The sequence below is a fragment of the Lemur catta genome, chromosome 3, assembly GCF_020740605.2.
Source record: "Lemur catta isolate mLemCat1 chromosome 3, mLemCat1.pri, whole genome shotgun sequence".
NCBI classification, from domain to species: Eukaryota; Metazoa; Chordata; class Mammalia; order Primates; family Lemuridae; genus Lemur; species Lemur catta.
Genome location: NC_059130.1, coordinates 126,833,200 through 126,844,464, shown reverse-complemented (window position 1 = coordinate 126,844,464; position 11,265 = coordinate 126,833,200). Strand labels below are relative to the sequence as shown.

General features: G+C 51.1%; 1 long non-coding RNA gene across 1 annotated transcript; it reads left to right on the top strand.

Annotated features, from left to right (window-relative positions):
• The first annotated feature begins 1,213 nt into the window (after positions 1-1,213).
• LOC123634753 lies at positions 1,214-4,618 on the top strand. Its single transcript, XR_006734001.1, has 3 exons — positions 1,214-1,741; positions 2,579-2,842; positions 4,322-4,618. It is a non-coding gene; the product is annotated as an uncharacterized LOC123634753 (long non-coding RNA).
• The last annotated feature ends 6,647 nt before the right edge of the window (positions 4,619-11,265 follow it).

Genomic DNA, 11,265 nt, shown 5'->3' with positions numbered 1-11,265 from the left:
ACACCCTCGGTGTGCATGTCCCATGTAGATGTCCCCACGTCCCATCCACCTGGGGGACAGCCAGTCTCTAGGTTCAGCCCCCACATGACAATGGGGAGAGGGTGTAGTTTCCAGGGAGGGTGACAGGGCCCCTACACACACACACTGCAGTGCAGGGAACAAAGGGGAAAAGGCCCCAGGGGCCTGCCAGCATTTCCCTCTACCTTCCCCCCCATCTAACCCCCCATCTGCACAAGAACCCAGCTTTAACAGGAGTGGGGGGCTCCCGACACAGGGCAGAGTCTCAGCTGGCATGTACCCCTGCTGACAGGTGGGCTCTGAGCTGCCCGCAAGGCCTCTGAGGGTGACTTCAGACCCCAGGGTCCCCTGGCACCTACTGCACCAGGGGAAAACAAGACATAATATCTCTTTTCTCTCTTCCATGTAGTTTTCATCACTTCCAATGCCTAGAAGATTCCAGAGAAGCCAGCTAGGCTGTGTGGGTCTAGGAAAGAGGATTCTGGACTAAATATGGCCCAGGGAAACAACAGTGGTTCTGCACAGAATGTTTTAGGGCATCCACGTGGCCAGGAGGGGTCCATTTGGTGAGCAGCACCAACGGTAAAATAACACCTGTGTGACCAGAGACTGTACCTGCCCCTCACTGAGCAAATTTTGGCTACCCCAATGTAATCTTCTCGCTTAACTGACTCTTGGACCTTTGGAGTTTACCAGAAAAGATGGATTTTTTGCAAGAAAAAGGATTTGAGATTCTGATCAGCCAGGGAGTTTTGACCTGCTCCGTTTCTGACCTGAGCTGATTCACTCCTCCTTAGCCAACTTGGTGGTCCCCCGCTCCGGAGAGGTCACCATGTTGATACTGAAGTTAGTGCGCACACCTGATGGGCACAGTGCACCACAGTCCAGAAGTCCTGGGCTCCAGCGATCCTCCCGCCTCAGCCTCCCGGGGAACTAGGACTGCAGGCGGCAGAGTTCCTGCCCCTGGACTCGCCACCCCCACCCCCACCTGCCCGGGGACTTGCCAGCCCCCTCCCACCTGCCCCCGGACTCGCCACCCCCCACACCTGCCCTGGGACTCACCACCCCCCTGACACCCGCCCTGGGACTCGCCATGCCCTCCCACATCTGCCCCGGGACTCGCCACGCCCCTCCCACCTGCCCCGGGAATCACCGCCCCCCCCACTTCTCGCGGGCTCGCGGCCCCTCCCTGAAAGCCTGAGAGCTCCGCTAGCCGGAGATGGATTTGAGCAGCTGCTTTTCTCCATGTCTCTTCAATTAAAAATTCCTTCCTTACTTGGCAACCCTGGTCTCAATCATTGGATCTTTGTGCAAGGAGCAACTGGATCTAGACGCAAACCCCCTGCAGTGTGGACAACAGGAAGACTCTTCCAGAAGGTGCCATTGCTGCCAAGACCGCCAAGAAACCGCAGGGCCTGCACAAGTCCCAGGATCGGGACAGTGCACCCGGCAGGTGACGGAAAGAGCCGAAAGTTGGCGACAAAGGCCGGGGGACCACGGGAAGGGCCGAAGAGGTTTGGCAAAGAGAGCCAAAAGGCCTCAGGGAGGACCGAGTTACGACGGAGAGGGCCGAGGATGGACGGAAACCACCGAGGGTTGAGGAAGAGAGCCGAACGGCGGATGGGCGGCGGGGCCCTGCAGCCAAAGCTCCGGGGATGCACAGAAAGAACGTAGGGAGGAAAGGAGAGTGGCCAGGGGGCCCGCAGCGATGAGGGAGGGGACGGTAAGGAGGGCTGTGGGGGTGGCGGGGAGGGAGTGACTGGGCGGGCCCAGGGTGACACGGATTTCGGCAGAGCGGTCGGAAGGGAGGGGGCGGCAAGGGGTCCTGGAGAGGGTGGCTGGGCAGGGCAGGAGTGACCAGCTGTGTGGGGTGGTGGGGGGTGGCCCGCAGGGACTGACTGGGTAGGGGCCCGGGGCACAAGGTGGGCAGGGTGTGGCGGAGCTGTAGGGAGAGCTGGAGGTGGGGGTTCTGGGAGGTGGGGAAGCGGTAGGGAGGGGGGTGGGCAGGAGGCAGTGACTGGACAGGGAGTAGGAGGAGACCAGGTGTGTGGGGTAGGGAGGAGCTCTAGGGAGGGCCGGAGGTGGGGGTTAAAGGAGGTGTGGAAGCTGTAGGGAGGGGGGGTGGCCCAGAGGGAGTGACCAGGAGGAAGAGAGCCCCACTCTCAGCCAGTGGGGTGCACACCCCTTGCACATCCGAGGCGGCTCCCTTGCCCAGGGCCCCTGCACTGACACAAGACTGTGTGAGGTGGGGAGGGGCCTGGGGCTGCCTGCAGGTTGCTCTTCTGAATTCAAGTGAAGTTTGGGGAAGACACTTGGATACAAAACAGGAGAGGAGCCCTTTTACCTACAGTTTTTGAGGTTTTTAATGCAACTCACTCCCCTCAGTACAGCACATAGGGTAGATGTACCCACATTACACATGGGCGAGCTCAGGGGAGCTCATAGGAGACTTCAGGGTGGGAGACAGCAGCCTGGATGTGTCCAGAAATGACTGAGGCACACTGTGTGGGCAGAGAGAGCCAACCCTGGTGTCCTACCACCTTTCTCCTGTCACCTACAGCTCCCGCAGGAACCGCCTCCTGGCCCACAGCAGCAGAGACTCCAGCCATCACACACATGCTCCACACCTGACTGCAAGGAAGAGATGGAGAATGGCTGCTCCTCCCTTCCAGATCTGCCCAGGAATTCCAGTGGCCCCCTGCTCACCACTTAGTCCTGTACCCCCCCTGGGATGTGCAAGAGCCCAGGAGAAAAAGCCTTTTTAGATGCCCAGCCCAGCAAGTTCCTGGTCTCTTACAGAAAAGGAAGAAAGACATGCATCAAGGTAAGCTAAGTGGCTGTCACAGCCGCCAGCCCATTGGGACTCCTGGAGAGCCACCAGATGATCTGTTGTGTGTAGGCCACTCCCACCTGGGATTTAGGGAACCTGGGATATCACACAAATGAGCCCTGGTCTGCAGGCCTGTCCCCCCAGGGATTTAGGGAATCTGGGACAACCCAACAGATGAGCCCCAATCTGTAGGCCAGTCTACCAAGGGATTTAGGGAGCCTGGGACAAGCCACAGATGAGCTGTGGTCTATAGGCTACACCTCCTAGGGATTCAGGGAACCTGGTACAGCCCACAGATGAGCCCTGGTCTACAGGCCAGTCCCCCCAGTGATTTAGGGAACCTGAGACATCCCAAAAATGAGCCCTGGAATATGGACAGTCCCCCCAGGGATTCAGGGAACCTGGGACAGCCAACAGATGAGCTCCGATGTGCATATGAGTCCCCCCCTAAGGATTTAGGGAATGTGGGACAGTCCACAGATGAGCCCTGGTCTGGAGGCCAGTCCACCCAGGGATTTAGGGAAACTGGGACATCCCAATAGATGAGCCCTGGTCTGTAGACCAGTCCTCCCTGGGATTTAGGGAACCTGGGACATCCCACAGATGAGCCCTGGTCTGTAGGCCACTCACCAACCTGGGATGTAGGGAACATGGGACAGTGCACAGATGAGCCCTGGTATGTACAACAGTGCCCCTCAGGAATTAAGGTAACCTGGAACATTCCACAGATGGACCCTGGTCTGTAAGCCAGTGTTCCCCAGGGATTTGGGAACCTGGAACAGCCCACAGAGGAGCCCTGGTCTGTAGGCCAGTCTCCCCCCACCCCCAGGGATTTAGGGAACCTGGGACATCCCACAGATGAGCTTTGGTCTGTAGGCCAGTCCCTGCAGGGATTTAGGGAAGCTGGGAAATCCCATAGTTAATCCCTAGTCTGTAGGCCAGTCCCCCCAGGGATTTAGGGAAGCTGGGACATCCCACAATTAATCCCTGCTCCTTAGGCCAGACTCCCCCAGGGATTTAGGGAACCCGGGAAAGCCTAGATATGATTCCTGGTCTGTAGATCCATGCCCCCAGGGATTTAGGGAACCTGGGATGTTCCACAGTTGGGCCTTGGTCTGTAGGCCCATCTCCCCCTGTGATTTAGAGAACCTGGGACATCCCACAGATGAGCCCTGCTGTGTAGGCCAGTCCCCCCAGGGATTTAGGGAACCTGGGACTTCCCACAGTTGAGCCTTGGTTTGTAGGCCAGTCCCCCCCTGAAATTTAGAGAATCTGGGACATCCCACAGGTGAGCCCTGGTCTGTTCGCCAGTCACCCTTGGGATATAGCAAATTTGGGACATCCCGCAGATGAGCCCTAGTCTGTATGCCAGTCACCACCTGGGATGTAGGGAACCTGAGACAGCCCACAGATGAGCCCTGGTATGTAGGCAAGTCACCCCCAGGAATTAAGGGAACCTGGAATATTCCACAGATGATCCCTGGTTTCTAGGACAGTGACGCCCAGGGATTTGGGAACCTGGGACAGCCCACAGGAAAAGCAAGGTAAGCAAGAGCAAGCATTGTTGTTCAGACTTAAGTGGTGCCCTTCCGCATTGCTAAGAATCCCTCATGATATAGTCATCCTTCTCTTCTTGGTATGAGAGGGAGACACCTTTACAAATGGAAGTAGGTCTCCTTCACAGACGTAAATTTCCCTGACAAAAAGGTAACTTCTGGCCTGTTTTCAGAGCTTCTCCTGGGTCTGCAGTGTTTCAAAATTATCAGCTCAAAATAATCTTTACGTTGGGCTGGGCATGTTGGCTCATGCCTATGATCTCAACATTTTGGGAGGCCAAGGCAGGAGGCTCCGTGGAGCCCAGGAGTTCAAGACCAGCCGGGGCAATACAGCAAGGACCCATCTGTACACACACATAAAAAATTATTTGACAGTGGTGGCTCATGCTTGTAGTCCCAGCTACTTGGGAGGCTGAAGATGGCTTCAGCCTAGAAGTTCAAGGTGGCAGTGATCTGTGTTCATGCCACTGCACTCCCACCTGGGTGACAGAGACCCTGTCCAAAACAATAACAACAAGAAAAAGAGCTATATCTTGGGGTGGCATATTCTAGTCTTCTACGCTGGCTTCCAAAGTGACTGTGTACCATTATGCATTCTACCAGCAATGAATGAGAATTCCTGCCTTTCCTCCAGCAATGGTTTGTCCTTTTTTTAAAAAAAAAAAAAAGTTTAGTCATTCTAGGAGGCGTGCTGTGGTATCTCATTGCTGCTGTAATCTGCTGTTTCCTAATGATATATGATGCTGAGCATCGTCTTTTATGATTATTTGTCATCTATGTATCGTCTTTGGTCAGGTGTGTGTTGAGATCTGTACCCCTTTGTAGTCAGGGTGTTTGTCTTCTTATTGTTGAGTTTTAAGAATTCTTTTTATATGTAGAATATGAATTATTCCTCCAGTATGTATTTTGCACATATTTCTTATCATTCTGTGGTTTGTCTTTTTATTCTCTGAACTTGGTCTTTCACAGAGTATAAATATTGAATGTTATCAAAGCCATGGTATTATTTTTTCTGTTGTGGATGAGATTTTTGTTGTTGTTGTTGTGTGTTAAAACCCATCACCAAACCCAAGCCACGTAAATTTTCTTCTGTGTTTCTTTTCCGAATCTTTAAAGTTTTGCATTATAGTTGAAGTCTGAGGATGATTTTGAATGAATTTTAATATCAGTTGTAAAGTTTATATTTACACTTATTTCATTCCATATGTTTTCCTCTTAATTGTTCCCTCCCTCACGGTTTTTCTGAAAGACACAGGACAGTGAACCCATCTGAGTTTGAATTTCCAGATCCTGGCTCCGAAGACGCTGGACTCGGAATTTAACTGGTTCCCCAGCAAGGCCAGGAGGGAGTGCTCCCCACTGTAGGCCCCGGCCCATGAGCACCAAGGGCTTCCGTGCCTGGGCGGGCTGGCAGGGGGTGGAGCGCCCGTCATGCCCTGCGGCTTTGCACGGGGTGTTTCACCTGGCGTGAGAGGACGCAGTGCCGCCATGTTAGCGTCGCCCCACAGGAGCTGCTTCTGTGCCGCCTGCCGGCCTGGCCTCAGACCACAGCGAGTGCGACCTCTTTGTCCTCACTCAGACGTGAGGCCCTGAGGGTGAGTTCAACCTTCCTGTCTGAGCCCCAAGGGCACCGCCTTCCTGTCCTCAGCCGGGCCGGTCCTCAGAGACGCGGGAGGGGCTCCGTGTGGACATTTGGAAATGGGGTACCCACAGTTTCCACCACACTGAGGTCCCCCACGCCCAGGACGTGGTGGCCGCGGGTGTGACGTCCACGCGGTGGCCTCTCCACCCTAATTGGGTATCAGATTTTGAGCTGGACGTGGGTCTGGCTCAGCCTCTGTGAGACAGTGCGTTGTCATCTCTGTTTCACTGCCAGGGTGTTCAGGTGGTTGTTCACAAACGTAGTTTCCTTACAGTAATTTCCTCCTTCCAGAGAATGTGCCATCACAGCGGAAAGTCCTCTGTGTCCTGCCTTCAGAGCCTCCAGCGTCATTGCTGTATGAGGTCTGCTACTTCACGGTAAGTACTCCAGTGTGTTTTACTGTGTGTTTTGCAGCAGCCACATGCTCCCAGGTCATCACCGTTAACCCCAAATCAGGAAATACACCTTTCTCCCTGACAATCCAATCCACCAGGCCCGCTTCACTGCGTTCCCCAAGTGGGAGAAAAATGTTTCTTTCCCTTCGGTTCCAGTTTTCTTTTTCTGGAACTGTTTCTGAGACTATCCCTCAGTTTCCCAGCCTTGGCAGATCTAAAGAGCAGAGATGACTCCAAGGTGGGTGTGGGCAGTGCTTCCTCTGAGCAGCACAGGACTGCCATGGCTTGTAGACCCTGGGCAGTCCTGCCTGCTACTCTCTCCCATGCAGTCTACCCCAGCTGCCTGCAGTCTACTCTAATTTCATTTTTAGGTGCACAGAAGGCTTTTGGTGTCTCGGGTCTTTTATTCATGTTCTGTCAACCTGTCCACACATTGGACACCCTTAGCAAATTTTCTAAGACTTTGCCTAGCTAGACCCTTAAAGTCACAGCAGTTTGTAATATCTAACAGTAGAAAAGTGGATGATGTGATTTTTCAAAAGACAAAAAGATTTCTCTTTTTATTTCATTCTTTTGAGACAGAGTCTCGCTGTGTTGCCCGGGCTGGAGTGCCATGGCATCAGCCTAGCTCACAGCAACCTCAAACTCCTGGGCTCAAGCCGTCCTTCTGCCTCAGCCTCCCAAGTATCTGGGACTACAGGCATGTGATACCATACCCGGCTAATTTTTTCTATATATTTTTAGTTGTCCAGCTCATCTTTTTCTGTTTTTAGTTGAGATGGGGTCTCGCTCTTGCTCAGGCTGGTCTCGAACTCCTGAGTTCAAATGATCCACCCACCTCGGCCTCCCAGAGTGCTAGGGTTATAGGCATGAGCCACCGCTCCCGGCCACCCCCTAAAAAATTATTATTTGATATATCATGTGTAAGAATCACCTTCGATTTATATATATACCAAGGAAATAGTAGCTAAACACAGAGTTCGTATTTGGGATAATCAGTATAGAAAAATTAAATCTCACTGCCAAAGGAAAGGCAAATGGCCCAGTTGATCATGGAAACTTCATGAGAGTTTACTGAACCACATATTACCTTACTGTAATTCTCTAGCTGTGTGTGTGCGCATGTGTGTGCACACCAGTTGCAAGGTATCTCAAGTTTGCACACTTATGTTTACATCACCAATCGATATAGTTAAATGATAAAGTCCTAGTCCATATTATGACAATGTATATAAATATTTGAAAGGACCTTTTAAAATTTCACCATTTTTACCACTTATGAATATATAATTCAGTGGAGTGTCATACATTGCCCATGTTGTGCCACCACGTATTTATTAATAGTTCCAAATTTTTTTTTCTTCTGCTGAAGGAAACTCAAAGCCCGTTACGAAGTCACTTACGTTTCCCTGTCCCCCAAGTCCCTGGCAAGCACTAATCTATTTTTCATCACCATGGATTTGCCTGCTCTGGACATTTCATACAAATGGATTCATATAATATGTCACCTTTTGTGTCTGATTTCTTTCACTTAGGACATTTTTGAGGTTCATCCATGTTGTGATATACATCAGTACTTCATTCCTTTTTTCTGTAGGATTAAATACATACAGCATTCATCATTCTTTTTTTTTTTTTTTTTTTTTTGAGACAGAGTCTCGCTTTGTTGCCCGGGCTAGAGTGAGTGCCATGGCGTCACCCTAGCTCATAGCAACCTCAAACTCCTGGGCTTAAGCGATCCTATTGCCTCAGTCTCCAGAGTAGCTGGGACTACAGGCATGCGCCATGATATGCCCAGCTAATTTTTTCTATATATATTTTTAGTGGTTCAGGTAATTTTTCTTTCTATTTATAGTAGAGATGGGGTCCTGCTCAGGCTGGTCTCAAACTCCTGACCTCAAGCGATCTACCCGCCTCGGCCTCCCAGAGGGCTAAAATTACAGATGTGAGCCACCTCGCCTGGCCTAGCATTCACCATTCTTAAGTGCACACTTTAGTGGCATAAACCACATGCACATTGTTGCGTAACCATCACCACCATCCATCTCCAGAATTTCTTTCATCTGCCCCAAGTGGAACCCTGTACTCGTTAAACACCCACTTTGTATTTTCTCTTCTCCAAGCCCCTGGAAACTACTCCAGCTACCTCATAAGTAGAGCATACTCTATTTGTTGTTGTGTGCCTGGGTTGTTTCACTTAGCGCGATGTCATTACGTAAGTCAGAATTTCCTCATTTTTAAGGCTGAGTTATATTTCATTGTGATGGATGGACCACATTTTATTTTTCTACTCATCTGTCAGTGGACACTTGTATTGCTTCCACCTTTTGGCACAGTGAATAATGCTGCCATGAATGTGGGTGTTCAAGTCCCTGTTTTCAATTCTTTTCAGTATATACCCAGAAGTGGAATCACTGTGTTGTAAGTGAATTCCATGCTTAATTTTTGAGGTACTGCCATATTGTGTTCCATAACAACTGCTCCATTTCAGTTTTCTCTTTCCTTTTTATGGCTGAATAATATATCAGGTTATGATATACCTAATTTTGCTTATCCATCCATCTGTTGATGGATGTTTGGGTTGTTTGCACCTTTCAGCTATTGTGAACAGGGTTGTTATAAATATTCATGTATAAGTTCTTGTTTGAACACTTGTTTTCTAATCTTTGGAGTATGTACCTTGGAATGGAATTGTTGAGCTATGGTAATTCTGCATGTAAATTTTTGAGGGAAGATTCAACTAGTTTACACAGCCTGTAGCATTTTATACTTCTACAAGCAGTGTTTAAGGGTATCCAGGTTTTCTGTATCCTTGCCAACAGATATCTTTAATTTTTTTTAACAATAGCCTTTCAAGCGTATGTGAGTGGGTATGTCATTGTGGTGTGAATTTGAATTTCAGATGACCTGTGACCTGGGCATGGACTCTGAGCAGGGCCAGTTGTTTCTGTCAGGACGACCTGTGACCCTGGCCTGGACTCTTAGCAGTCACAGTTGGTGGAGTCCATGAGGACAACCTGCAACATTGGTGCAGATTCTGCGCAGGCACAGTTTCTGGTGTCTGTCAGGGAGTGATCAGGAGGCGGGGGGTCCCCACTCTCAACCATGGGGTGTGCACCCTTGCACATCCTGGGCTGCTCCCTTGCCCAGGGTGCCTGCAGTGACACAGGACTGTGTGACGTTGGGACGGCCTGGGGGCTCTGTGCAGGTTGCTCTTCCAAATTCAAGTGAAGTTTGGGGAAGACACTTGGATACAAAACAGGAGAGGGGCCCTTTTACCTACAGTTTTTGAGGTTTTTAATGCAACTTGTGTCTCTCAGTACAGAACATAGGGTACATGTAGGCACATTAGAGACCGGTGAGCTTAGAGTAGCTCACGGGAGTGAGACGTCAGGGTGGGAGACAGGAGCTTGTATGTGTCCAGAAATGACTGAGGCACCCTGTGTGGGCAGAGAGAGTCAACCCTGGATTCCTAGCGCCTTCTTACTGCCTCCCACAGCTCCTACTGCAACCACCTCCTGGCCTACAGCAGGAGGGGCTCCGGCCATCACACACACGCTCCACACCTGATAACGAGAAAGACATGGGTAATGGCTGCTCCTCCCTTCCAGGTCAGCGCAGGAATTCCAGTGGCCCTCTGCTCATCACTGAGTCCTGTCCCCACCCTGGAATGTGCAGGAGCCAGGGAGAAAAAGCCTTCTTAGATGCCCTGCCCACCGAGTTCCTGATCTCTTACAGAAAAGGAAGAAAGACATGCATTAAGGTAACCTAAGTGGCTGTCACAGTCGCCCACAAATTGGGACTGCTGGGAGAGTCTCCAGATGTTCTGTGGTCCGTAGCCCAGGTATCCCAGGTATTTAAGCACCCTGGGACATCCCACACATGAGCTCTGGTCTGTAGCCCAATTCTGCCAAGGTGATTTAGGAAACCTGATACTTCGCATAGATGAGCCGTGGTCTGTAGACCAGTCCCTCCAGGGATTTAGGGAACTGGGACAGCCTACAGTGGAGCCCTTGTCCTTAGGCCAGTGCCACCAAGGGATTTAGGGAAACTCAACAGCCTAGAGATGAGCCCTGGTCTGTGTACAGGTACCTCCAGGGGTTTAAGGAACCTGGGACAGCCCACAGATCAGCCCTGGTTTGTAGACCAGTCCCACCAGGGATTTAGGGAACCTGGGAAATTCCACAGATGAGCCCTGGTCTGTAGATGAGTCCACCCAGGAATTTAGAGACCTGGGACATCCCACAGATGAGTCCTGGTCTGCAGGGTAGTCCCTTCAGGGATTTAAGAAACCTGGGACATCACAAGATGAGCCCTGGTGTGTAGGCCAGTCCCCTGAGAAATTTAGGGAACATGCGAAATCCTGCAGATGAGCCCTGGTTTGTAGGCCTGACCTCCGAGGGATTTAGGGAACCTGGAACATCCCAGAGCTATGCCTTGATTTGTAGGCCAATACCCCAGGGATTCAGTGAACCTGTGATATCTGAATACATGAGCCCTGGTCATAAGGCCAGTCCCTCCAGGTATTTAGGGAACCTGAGACATCCCATAGATGAGCCCTGGTCTGTGGGCCATTCCCCGCCTGAAATTTAGGGAACCTAGGAGAGCTCACAGATGAGCCCTGGCATATAAACCGGTTCTCTCCAGGGATTTAGGGAACATGGGACATCCTGCAGATGAGCCCTGGTCTGTACGCCAGTACCCCAGGGATTCAGGGAACCTGAGACATCCCAATAGATGAGCCCTGGTCATAAGGCCAGTCCCTCCAGAAATTTGGGGAACCTGGGACATCATACAGATGAGCCCTGGTCTCTAGGCCAGTTC